The 14,093-nt window shown below is 35.2% G+C and overlaps 1 pseudogene; it reads left to right on the forward strand.

Moving 5' to 3' along the window:
* The first annotated feature begins 12,617 nt into the window (after positions 1-12,617).
* Positions 12,618-13,848, forward strand: LOC102750972 (periphilin-1 pseudogene; annotated as a pseudogene).
* The last annotated feature ends 245 nt before the right edge of the window (positions 13,849-14,093 follow it).

Raw genomic sequence — 14,093 nt, forward strand, 5'->3', positions numbered from 1 at the left:
CATTTGGACTAAACCTCAGTGCTAGAACTGGATATATCTTTTCACTTTAACCTGTACTTATTCCTAAAGGACTGAAGTATTTGCTGAAGCTGCAGAATTCAGTAATACCATATTTTTTTTTAAAGTTAGTTTACTGAGTAAACATGGAGGTACATATTTTTTTCTTTCTTAAGAGACTCCTTTATTCATTTATGTTTCTAATAATTCAAAATAATTTTCTATGTTTGTGACTCCAATGCACACCAATCATATGCACACCAATCATATTTCTGCAGTATCAAGCCACAGAATTTAAGTCCCAGTTCAACAGCCCACAGAGTGAACTATAAGGTGGTTCTTCAACCTCCTAAGATTGTTGTCAGCATGACTGCACATTATACTGGAAAAACTGGTTTGTAAGTTGAAAAAATGTTACACAAGGACCAGATATTATTTCTATTCACCCATCCCTTGCCTTTCTTCCAATGCAGCTATTTTTCCTATAAATCAATAAAGCACCACATTTATCTCTCAGTCTAGAGAGCACCTTCAGGGATGCTGTTAGTGTATGTTTTTTAAACACCAGAAAAAGGATTAAGTCACGCAGAAGAAAGAGTGTGGCTCAAGAACTGAATTTATCCATGTTAAGAACAATGTTTTGAAGGGCATCATAGAGCAATGGTACATCAGAGACTCTAGGCCTGCTTTTTGCCTGCAGGGTAGAAGCAATGTTTGCATATCATTACCTTTAGCTATGCTCTGCTCTCTTTGTCCTGTCCTCTCTCAGCGTCCTTATGTTGGTTTTATCCTGAGAAAACTGCTGAAATTGTTAAATATACAGATTGTTGCATTCCCCTTCTGGAGATTCTGGTGGAGTGGGTTCAGGATAGGGACCAGGAATCTATATTATTGATCTTCCCCAGATGACTCCAATGCAGCCAATAGATGAGCCAGGAAACAGAGTCCCATTATAGTCACCGTAGACTCTGGTCTTAGTAGAGTCATAAAAATAGACCTAAATTTTATTTACAACTCAATTTATGGATTTAGGTCAGTTATGAGACCTAGTTCTCTTCATGCAATTCCTATACTACTTTATGAAATTTGCTGAAGTACTTTGTCTCCCTAAGGGACCTGACTCGAAAAGCATCATTACAACTGCTTCCCCCCTCCAAATTTTCTCTCTTCAAAACCCTTTTTATCTTAGACCCGTCGTGTGTAAAGCTCTTATTTACTAAATGTTTCCTTTGTGTTACAGTAAATGAAAGTTGAATTTTGAGAAAGTATTTTCTTTTCAAGAAATAATTTTTTTTCAACATATATTTTATGTTTTGCTAGAGTTTCCTCAGCTACACCATGGACAATGTGCTCAGTGTTTACTATATTCTGTTGTGTTCATATGGAATTGGCTTTCATTCAGTGTTAGAAGATACACACAAATGACCTCATCAATGATTTGGGAGAAAAGGTCAAGGAATATATCCTTTATTTAATCCTTTAGTGTTTTGCACAGAACTTGTGTGTTTTACATAACACCAACTCAGGGAGGAATAAGCCCATTGTAACGTTTCCAGTATTAGATCTTGCAGTCCTTCTCAGGGGCAGTCATTATTGCCAGTCTCATCTTACAATGGAGAAACCTGGCTCAAAAGTGATTTTCAGGAAAAGCTCACACAAAATCCTAACCCACCACTTCTCTTAACGATTTTGCCTACAGTGAGTATCCCTGTTTGGGGATGCACGTGTTGGAGCTAATAGACCTGTGCCTCTTTTTCTTCCTTTTCTTTCTTTACTTTTCTTTTCCATGAGCCCAGGAAACTCATTTGCAAATACATGTATCCACATTCTCCCATCTAGAAAGGAAATGATGATATAAATGGGATATTCTTAACTGAGTTAGGGAAGATTAGGTCTTTAAGCGTCTAATTTTTCTTAAATATCCTTCCAGGGACACACACACCATCTCCATCTTTTCCGCAGCTTTATTCTTCAGTGGTGCCCAAAATGACTACTACAAATACATAGGCTATGTGGTATTTAGGACACAAATCTGTGTAAGAAGGGACTTTTGTGTATTTAGTAAGTTGTTGCCTTTGCTTACACAAGAATTAATTAAAGGTGTACCACTAATAGCTAATTGGGTCACTAGGTCATAACTTAGGAATAGAAAAAATCTAACTTGTTTAAAATACAGTTAAGACATTATTCATAAAAGAATGAATAAGAAATATGTAATTTGAAATAGGTTGAGTCACAGCTTAAAATCAATTAAGAACAGTTAAATACTTATAGATTACACTGATTCTCTGGACTGTCAATTAAAACACCAACAAATCAACCGAAAACTGGATCTTACATTTTCCTGAATAAAAACAAACAGTTCTAATATTCAAATATTTCCATTTAAATAACTACAAATAAAAGCAGTGCCCACAATCACTCAATCCCAAACATTTAATAATATATAGAGTAGAGCTGCCTACCTGGACTAAATTAATCTCTACTGTATGTTATGACCTTTCCTATAACTTTTTTATTATGTGATTGTCCTTAGTGATATTTTTCTGATGTGCCTATACCTTTCAAACCGCAGAGGGGGAAAAAAGAAGAAGAAGAAGAAGAAGAAGAACCTAAAGGAAAAGGTCACAGCCCTGCACGGTGTGCAGCTCCAGTTTCAAGGGAATATGAAATTCGGATACTGAGTAGCTCTGGATCGCTTCCATGAAGCTGTCAGGAGAAAGCAGCAGCCTTTAATGATCACAGGCCTCTATGTTCAATTGAGTGTGACTGGATGAAGCAAGAATTCAAACTGCGTCTCAGTGGCGAATTGTCTGCTGATTGAGATGTAGCTCAGTGAGAGGAAAATGCTCCCAAGGGACTGTGATTCTATTGAGAAAGCAGGAGCAAAACCTGATTTCAGGCTTGGGAGTGCACTTCAATTTAGGTGCAGTGTAGGATTCTAATCCAGGAAATAAGCAAAGAATGGGTTGAAATTTTTAAAGTGCTTTCCTTTTTTTGTTTATTAGATATTCCAAATATTGCTGAAGAACTATTTTTTATTTCACAAAACCTCAACAAAAAGTAATTTTCAGTTCAGTAAATCATGACATCTTTATCAACTTCTTATCCTCTACTTACACCTAGATTTCCAAATAGTATATATTACTTAAGTCAAAATAGATCAATTTGTATTAAAATAAAAGCAGGCCAAAAAGCATAATAGTATCCAACTTATTTTTTGTGCATATTATTATTTATATGTAATAAAACTACATTTTATCACACAACCTAAGGACTGGGCTATAAAAGGCTATGAAGAAAATTTTAGCAGAAAGGTATAGAGGTCAGGTGATCCAACCCATCCATTTCACAGATGAACAAACTGAAAACCTATAGTACACTCTACCTGGCACATTAACATATCCAACATACTTCTCTCTCTTTCTATATTTAATAAGAACTTTCAAGTTTTAATAATGAATAATTTTGTGATTATATGATAAAAGTTCTTTCCTTCTTTTAGTGTGAAAGCTCAGTGAAAATTTCTCTGATTTCTCAAATCATATTTCCCTGCTTCTTCATATTCACTGTATAGAGAGCATGGCTATATCATGGGTCTTAAATTTATATTTGTTCTGTTAAGGTACTAGAAAAAACAAACATAAAATCTCATAATTCCAATTTCAAATTATCACTAAGGAATCTTGCTAGAGCGCCTAGATTCAGTACTCATCAAATCCTGCTAAAGGATTAGACTACATCGTATAAAAATTATTACCAGCTTTCCAAACTTGAAGCTACAAAAGCAGAGCGGTGGGTTATAATGAATTCAAAACGTACACAAAAAGGAAATAGAAATTTCCTCTTCAACTGGATAAGTTCCTTGTGATTATACTTCTTTGTGGACAAAGCTGCCATTTTTTTTTTAATCACACCTAGACATAAGCACAATGATTTGCATATAGAAGGCACTCAATAGCGAATTTAGTATTCTAAATTTAGATAAGTAATAGATATTATGATTTAAAAAATTTTAACTTCACTTTTATTACCTCCTTGCCAAGGTCATTGTCATTATCTTTACTGACATATAAATTAAAAACAAACTTTTATAGATCTGTGAAAAAATCTATGTATATTTGTGGATAACTATATAAAGTCAGTGTAAGTGTTGAATCACTATATTGTACACCTGAAACTAATACTGTACTCTGTTAATTTAAAAAATGTGTATATATATGTATGTGTGTATATATATCAAAAAAATCAGCATGTAGGAATGTATGTATAAAATAAAAAATAAGTAGCTCAAAAGAGCATACAGATAAAGACATAGATGAAAAATCAGTAGATGCGAAGTGCATACAATTTTTGGTGTTCAATTCAGATGGAGGACATATAAAAAAAATGTCTTTAAGCCTACAACAGATCCCTCTTCACAATATTTATGTATGTAATTTCTAATGTTATTCTAAAAGTGATCACAGCGCTAATTTAGGAGAGAAATAAATTTTAAAACATCTGGTGTTCTTTTTACATGGAATATATTTTGCACTTATAGAAATATATTGCTAAGAAGGTACTTCTACTCAAGACTTAGTAGGGGATGAAATTCATAGATGACAAAAATTGGTTAAAAACAAATTCCCCAAGAGTACCTTTCCTGCATCATTGCTTAAGCCTTTTTAATGAAAAACTATGAAATTAAATTAGAAAGTTTAATAGATGCAAATCAAGAAAATGAAAATTAAAAATTCAGGTTAGAAGAACATTGTTACAAAGGTGCTAAAATAGCAAGGTGATTAAAAAGTTTCTCGGTATTCCACTATGGGTAAAGAGTTATTCAATTATTCACAAATACCCATATGGCAATGTATATTTTAATAAGATTTAAATACCTAATGGCTGTCTTTGGATATATCATGGTACAATACCTAGTTAAAATTCCTTTAAACCCAATAAAACTCCAAATTGTATTAATTGTCTGTGATAGTCAATGTATTTGAAAAATGGAATGATTAAGCACTCATTCTCAGATTGTAAATATACCAAAAAAAACCCCACAAAAAACCAAAATTGCACAATTAACATTTCTTATTATTTTAAAATTATTCATTTTTCCATTCCTTGTCTCCGATTCAGGTGATTATATTAGCATTTTTTAAATTCCAGAATTAAGAACCCCAAATTTATTTCTACATTAGTTTAAATCTTAGTTTGGAGTTTTAAGAGAGTCATAAAATTTTATCACATAGATCGAGAAAAATCAATATGTGAGGCACAAGCGCCAAGAGTGACATATTGTTACATAACTAACAAATTTGTTTCAGTTCCTAATGATGTGAACCAGAAATTTCATTAGTGATTTTTAATTCCCAGTTATAATTCAGCTATGTGCATGAACATCCTAAGTCTTAATCTTCACATAAAAGTCACTATGTGAGGTAGATCCCTGCTTTGAGTATAAAATTATTATCTTTAACATGGAAATCTAATATTTATAATTAACAGTCAATCATTAAGCAGATAAATAAGTATTTCATAAGGGAAAATTCAGTGTTTTCAAAAAGATGAAATTATAACTGACTTATTTTATAGCTAGACATAATTATTAGGAGAAATATTAAAAATATTTATATTGAAGAGTGTTTATGTATGATAACTTTGGGGCCAGAATGATGGTTTTATCATAAGTATAGCACTAGCTCAAAAAAATAATAATAATAACTCAAAAAACCTTATAAATGGTTTGCCTGGGAATGGAAGACATTAGGAATTAAGGCTGGGACTAGAATGCAGAATCACTCGTAAGTAGGACCTGATAAAGTACAAATTCCCAGTATCTTTCAATATTTCATTGTGTCTACCATCCCCTGGTTTCCTCCTAAGGTTGTTGTTGTTGTTTGTACTTTTTTGTCTTTAATACTTTTGAGACATACATAAAATGCACAAATTTTAATTGTACACATCTATACATTTTTACATGTAAACACACCCATGTATTTATCATCAAGATCAAGATGTAGACTATTTCCAGAAGTTTCCTTCATTCCCCTTCACCTTGAACCCTCAACTTTTCCTTATTCTGAGGTGACTACAATTTTGACTTCTATCACTCACTTTGTTGGTTTTGCCTGTTTTTGAATATTTTTATAAATATGAACTTATAAAGAATACTACTTTGTCTGACTTTTTTTGTTCAACATTATGTCTATGAAATTTAGCCATGTTATTGTGTGCACTTTTTTTTTTTACATTTAAAAATTGCATATATGTCAAGGTTTTCTCTTCCTTTTGGGAGATATTATTATTTGTCACATCATCTCATGGATTCAAAACCTCTGGAGATGACACGTTTGAACACTGCAGATTAAAATATTAATAGAAGGAGACTGGCTACAGTTTGTGACGTGATTTCTAAGTCAAGGGCCAAGAGTGTCAGGTCTAAACCTGGAGAAGAGATTTTATCCCCAGTATGAAGAACTCTCAGAACAAGACATATGACATTAGCCAAATTACCTAATATCACAATTTCTTCATTTTTTCCCAAATCTGCCAAAATTAAAAATTAGAAGAGTCTGTAGGAATATAACAATAATAGTCTTTTAAAATGGCACATGTACTACTTCAAGAGGCTAATGTCATATCTTGGGTTACTCTGTTTTGAATTACCATCTGTCCAATCTCACTACCTCCAGTGAGAAGTTCTATGGACTAACTGATATTATATATGATCCCAGTCGATGTAGGAACCATAGCATTTAAGATTCTCCCCACTTTCCATGAATCTTGTAAAGCCTGATATGAAGATCTTGACTATCAAAAGAAAGCTATCCAATATTCCTTTGAATGGTTAAGGTTTTAGATAGTGAGTAGGGACTCAGTTTTTTTCTCTTTCCAGAATCAATCTCTTTTACCACTTCCTACATGGTAAGAGCCTGTTCATTCATATAGCCCATTTAGCGGTGTTTCTTATGACACAGGCTGTGCCTCCTGCACAGTCCTTCCCTGCTCTGTGCTCCACTCAAAGCGGGTAGCCTTTCATACCACTCAGTCACAGAGGACCAGGGAATGTTCCTACATGTGGAATATGCTGAATTTAGGACAATAGCCAAACTATGGAAAGAGCCTAGATGTTCATTAACAGATGAATGGATAAAGAATAGTGGTGTATATATATATACAATGGAATATTATCCAGCCATCAAAAAAACGAAATCTTGCCATTTGCAATGACGTGGATGGAACTAGAGGGTATCATGTTAAGCAAAATAAGTCAATCAGAGAAAGACATGTATCATATGACCTTACTGATATGAGGTATTCTTAATCTCAGGAAACAAACTGAGGGTTGCTGGAGTGGTGGGGGTGGGAGGGATGGGGTGGCTGGGTGATAGACATTGGGGAGGGTATGTGCTATGGTGAGCGCTATGAATTGTGTAAGACTGATGAATCACAGACCTGTACCTCTGAAACAAATAATACATTATATGTTAAAAAAAAAAAAAGATAGTAGGAAGGGAAAAATGAAGGGGGGGAAATCGGATGGGTAGACAAACCATGAGAGACTATGGACTCTGAGAAACAAACTGAGGGTTTTGGAGGGGAGGGGGGTGGGGGGATGGGTTAGCCTGGTGATGGGCATTAAAGAGGGCACATATTGAATGGAGCACTGGGTGTTATACACAAAGAATGAATCATGGAACACACATCAAAAACTAATGATGTAATGAATGGTGACTAACATAACATAATAAAGTTAAATTAAATTTTAAAAAAAAGAACCCAAAGAGATTCTACATGTAATGTTCATCCTTTTCATGCTAGGAGATTCAAAGTATAATAATTACCTTTAACTTTAGAGGGTATATCTAATATTGCCCTGGGCACTGGATTCCTGGACTCCTAAAATTTATGCATGTGTCTAGACCTATAGAGTTTATCTTTCACCTCTGCAGCACATGTGTCTTACTAATGCTTCAAGTTGCTGGCTACCTCTTGTTCATCCGGACTGTCAGTATAATGTCATTAATGTAATGGATTAGTGTAATACTTTGCAGGATGTCTAGATACCCCATATTTTCTTAGACTCTATTATGTTAGAAGGTGGGAGAGTTAATATAGACTGGGACAATAACTGTATATGTTTATCTATTTATTTTTTTCCTTTCCATGTAAATTTGAAGTATTTCTTATCCTCTTTGCTAATTGGGATAGAAAATAATTTATCCACCAAATCACTGGCTCTTATAACCTACCTGTGTTATACAAGACTGCTACAGGAAGAAAATACTGCAACTGGTATCACAGGTGCAATTGGGGCTACTATTTGCTTGAGCTCATAGTAATCAAAAGTCATGCTGGTGAATGTTTTTACAACTGTCACTTTGTATTGGGGTCTATCTCTGCTTCACCTGCATCATTGATAGTCTTCATTGCAGCCAAGCAATGAATAATCCAGTTCTAAAACCTCATCTTAACCATGTTATTGCTGGTGGGTTGTCTAGAAGCAAGTGCTGAGACAGATTTCAGTGCATGGTGATAAGGATCAGTACCTGTGGAAAGAAGGCGAAATAAAAGAAGGAAGCTAAAGTATAATGTAGACGTGAAAAAAACTTTGGTCAACCTGGTAGAGAGTTCTAGAACAATTACTGCCACACAGATTGTTCCATAACAGGTAGAAGGGGCTGTGCCTAGCTCAAACATAAGATATAGACTTTTCTGGGAAGGGTGTAACTTTGGACAAAGTGGTTCTTTATTGAGGAAATCTCCAAAGGAGGTGTCCACTGAATGTACTTCTTACTACCAGGCAACAAGTCCTTCCTTGAAGAGAGCTCTGGGTAGTGCATCTCTGTGCCTACCACAGATAATAATATCTGTTCTATGATACCTTCCCAACATCATGCTCATGGATTCCGAGATCACCTGATGAGTGTTCAAATCAATTTCCAAAAACAAAAAAATCCCACCAAGCTTAACTGAATCCATTTGTTCAACTCCACTGTTACAAGGAGTTAAGCTCCATGTTCAGTTCATGGAAATATTTTTTAAAAGAATTGTATTTGTTAAAAGAATGCCTAGTAACCAGCAAAGACAGGGTCCTTTGTGGGCAAAATAATTTTTTCTAATGTGATGTTGCTTGGGAGGGCCTAAATGTTAAGGTCCGTGTCTTCAGTGTAATTTCTGGAAAAAGTTCACTCTGACCTCCCTGAATTGAGAGGTCTAAGTTTGGAGGGAAATTTGACAAAGTCTTCATCTGAGGGAATGGATGAGAGTGTGTCCATTTCACTGGTGGTACCAAGAAACTGATTTCCTTGTATTAAGGGCATTTCACTGTATTTCTAATAAGATGACTTTCCAGAAAGTAAAATTTGTTATGTTCTGGCTTTTAAATGGTGAAATATAAATAAATTTCATAATTTATCTGAAATATATATATATATATATATATATACACAGTATGTATTACAGTACAAAAAGAGAAATATCTTTACCCATGTCCATGGACCACATCCTCATCAACTTTTACATTTTCATATACTCTCAGGAAATACATGATTTTTAGGCATTAAAACATCCAGTCCTGTGTAAAGTAAAATGCAAAAAAATAGAAACAAAAACAAAAAGCCCTACACTCTCAGTTTCAAATATCCCTCTTCCTTAACTTGGTCTTCCTTCCCCCTGGGAAGCCTGTAGGTATCAAGGCACATGATCCCTTTCTTCTCTATATCTCCTGTAGTAATCTGGGATGGCTGAACTGCCATTTGTTGTAAAAAATGCCACTTCTAATTGACGTTTACAACCTATACCTTGGTTTCTTATCTAAATATACATGTCAACATTGTTCTGCTGATATCAACCTGCCCCTGGGAACAAGGATCTCTTGTGTGGGGTTCTTTTCAAAATAGCTCATAGTTGATCCTATTTTGCAGGGTCTATGTCTGGTTCCCTAAATCCTTAAGCATCCTTTCTTGATCTTTAGTCCCAAAACAAATGATTTCAAAAGTGAGTCAGAAATCATTCCCTGAACTATTCCATCTCCAATGCACACATGCCAAAGTCCACGAATACTTGAACTTTCCTTCACATAGCTTAAAGTTATATAGGTTTATCTCCAAAAGCACAATAGGCAGACAATTCCTCTGAAATAAATCCATGCTCTGCAGTCTCTACAACTTTCAAACAAATCTCATTTATGTTCTGAGTTGGATAATAAACTAAGGGTCACAAACCAGTTTCAAAATATTTTATCCAGTATGATTTAAGGGATGTAGTTCTCATTTTACCTTTCCACAGGAATCCACTGGGATTTCTGCCCAAACTTGCAACAACAGAAAAATTCTCATTTAACGTATTTGCATATACAGACTATCTTTTCCCAGCCATGGAGATTCAACATAATCCTTATATTGTTCTTCTACGGAAGAGGAAAAGTCAAGTCAAGAGAAGAGAATGGCCTAGCATTTCACAAAGGGAAAATGTCAAAAGAATTAAATTCCAAAATAGATTACATATAAATACTTCAATGGTTCTATGTCTCTTGTACAAATATCTAAATGTATCATGCCTACTATATACCACATAATTTGTTCTGACTCCACACTATCCTTGAAAATGTGGTCCAATAAATACCTCCATTTATTGGATGAGGAAACTAAGGATTGATTTGTTGAAGTTTCATTGCAAGAAAATGGTGGATCACGTTTCAAATTTAAGTCTCTCAGAGTCCAGAGACCAAGCTTTTCCAAGGACATTTTTCTAGTCAGTATTTATTTATGATTGGCAATAAAGAGAGAAGTTAAAGACCCTGCTTAATCTGCTTACATTCACTTATAGATCTGGGTTATGAGAGTCAATTTTTAGTTTTAATGTAACTCCTGTCATGCCAGTAACAAATTTTCACCCAGGCATTGGTTTATCTTTAAACAATATAATGTGTTTGCACTGAAAAAAAATATTATCCAAGATTGAAATGGGTAAATTTAAGAAGATTTTTTGGGTGATAAGACAAATCTCAATATGAATGACTCCACAATGTAGGTATTAAATGATAGTTTGTATATATTCTAATTGGTTGAACTTAATATATATTTGCATATATATGACATGTATCAATGTATATTATAGAACAGATATAGACATTATGTGTATATATGCATATTTACATAGAAGGAGAGTAGAGGGAGAGAGAAAGAAGACACACATATATATATAAAAGATTCAGGGGCACCTGGGTAGCTCATTCAGTTGAGTAACTGACTCCTGATTTTGGCTCAGGTCATGATCTCATGGGTTGTGAGATCAAGCCCCATGTGGGGCTCCATGGTTAGCAAGGAGTCTGCTTGGGATCCTCTGCCTCTCCCTCTCCCCCTGCTCCTCCCCACATTTGTGCATACTCTCTCTCTCTAAAGTAAATAAGAATAAAATCTTTAAAAAAAACAAACAAACATGCATTTGCACAAGAAAGCAGAACACAAAACTGACAATAGGCAACATGACTTAAATTAGTAAAATGAACAGGAAAGAGGTGTTTATTTAGACCACCTCTAAGTAGCTAGTGATTCTAGCCACAATAAATATGTTTTAGGGACCTACTATATAACAGGTGAATAAAATAGAGCCATTCTCTGTCTTAATGGAGCTTATACTTTATTGGATTCAACAGCTAAACAAGTTATGAAAGTATGTTAGTTTGGGTACATGGTGGCTGCCTCCTCAATACTTACCACTTAAGTTATGTCAGTAATTAAAGATAATTAGCAAACCCTCTGTTTCAAGCAATTGTAATTACACTTGCCTAATACTTTCCAGAATATTTAGCAATTTACTTTGTATTGCTTCTTCTATGAAGAGCCAATCTTGGGTTAGAAAGGATATTCCCTCAGTAGGCAAATAATTCCTTAAGATGAATCCACAAAATGAACATTTAGTGACTACAGCTATGAAATTGATCAACTAATACAACTTAACACTTGTAGAAGCCAAATTGTCTTAGAAATTTAGACTAGTGAATGTTTTGCCTGTTAAGAACTCTTGGACTGCATATCATAGTTATGAAACTTAAATATCTGCTTATCATTTGGATGAGGTCATACCATTCACATCTTTGGAATATCTTAGTCAAACTTTGGTTTGAAATTGAGCATGAGGAGAAGCTGAATGAGAAAAAGTTATAGTATTTCAGCCTGGACCTAATAAGAACCTGAATATTTTCTGTTATGGTCTTAAACAAGCTCAAAATGACCAAGAAGCCAGGTCACTGCTGCTGCTGCAGCTGCTACCAGTTGAAGAACCCCATATTGGCAGCACTGATTGACAAGGCAAGTCCATTGCATCAGCGCACCAGCCAGAATGGGCCCACAGAGGACTTGGCTTGCCTAGTGACAGGCTGGAGAAGTTTTGATATATATTAAATTCCAAAATAGATTACATATAAATACTTCAATGGTTCTATGTCTCTTGTACAAATATCTAAATGTATCATGCCTACTATATACCACATAATTTGTAGGTGCATTATGTCCATGGGGACATTGACCAATGGAAGGCAGGTTTTAGCAGGGAGCTTTAGGATAAATTCTTCTCCCTTCCTTATCTAGAAAGGGCTCTTTTAAGAAATGGCACTCCACTTGGTCTCCATAAAGATATACAGGGAATCATTTATGGGGTCTCCCGGCAGCCCAGAGTCGGAGATTGTTGAAAACTTTAAATTTGATTCCTGAAAGGACTCAATGGCTTACAGAAGGGATGAAATGTGGTCTGAAGGACGATACGACTATGAAAGACTTCCAAGAGAACGAGTACCTCCTCAAAATCACCCCAGTGATGGTTACCATAGAGTAGTTAATATTGTGCCAAAGAAACCATCACTGCTAGACAGATCTGGTGAAGGAAGCTACAATAGATATTACAGTCATGTTGATTACCAAGAATATGACGAGGGCCGCAGTTTTTCTCATGATCGAAGAAGTGGTCCACCTCACAGAGGAGATGAATCTGGCTATAGGTGGACAAGAGATGATCATTCTGCAAGTCGACAGCCTGAGTACAGGGACATGAGAGATGGCTTTAGAAGAAAAAGTTTCTATTCTTCCCATTACACGAGAGACCGGTCTCCTCATAAAAGAGATACTCCTTTTTTTCAGATAATCACCTGTAGGTCGAAAGGATTCTCCACACAGCAGGTCTGGCTCCAGTGTCAGTAGTAGAAGCTACTCTCCAGAAAGAAGCAAAACGTACTCTTTCCATCAAGCTCAACATAGAAAGTCCATCTGTGCTGGTGCCTCCTACAAACGGCAGAATGAAGGAAATCCAGAAAGAGGTAAAGAGAGACCTGTTCAGTTTTTGAAAACATCAAGAGACACCTCACCCTCATGTTCTTCAGCAGTTCCTCCATCAAAGATGTTAGACAAACCCAGTAGGCTAACTAAAAAGGAACGTGCTGAGGTTGCAAGCAAGTGGGCTGCTGAAAAGCTAGAGAAGGCAGATGAGTGTAACTTACCTGAAATTGAGTATGAGACAGGATCCACAGCACCATTGTTTATTGAGCAGGGAGAGGAACCTGAGTCAAATGCAACAGATGGCATAGAATTATTTGAAGACAGTCAACTAAGCAGTCTCTCTAAAGCAATAGCATCAAAAATGAAAGAGATTGAACAGGTTTACCGACAAGACTGTGAAACTTTTGGGATGGTTGTGAAAATGCTGATTGAAAAAGATCCTTCATTAGAAAAGTCTATACAGTTCGCATTGAGAAAGAATTTACATGAAATAGGTGAGAGGTGTGTTGAAGAACTCAAGCATTTCATTGCAGAGTATGACACCTCTAGTCAAGATTTTGGAGAGCCTTTTTAGAAAATTACTTGCTCAGGCAACAAAAATGTTTCTAGGGTTTTGTTTTTTGTTTTTTTCCTGGATTGTGTAAATCCTTAATATATGGAATTTTTGTGATGAAGAGAAATACTTTGATAGTCGACTACATTTCCAATGTCAAGTAAACATCTAATATAGTCTAAAATATTTTAATTAGAATTTTTAAAATCTACATGTAGAACCTCATAGTCCATACTTCTCTTTTTCCCCCCTAAAATGATGGGTCAGTTAATTTTTCAAGC

This window comes from Leptonychotes weddellii, chromosome 2 (genome assembly GCF_054177405.1).
Source record: "Leptonychotes weddellii isolate Sample4059 chromosome 2, ASM5417740v2, whole genome shotgun sequence".
NCBI classification, from domain to species: domain Eukaryota; kingdom Metazoa; phylum Chordata; class Mammalia; order Carnivora; family Phocidae; genus Leptonychotes; species Leptonychotes weddellii.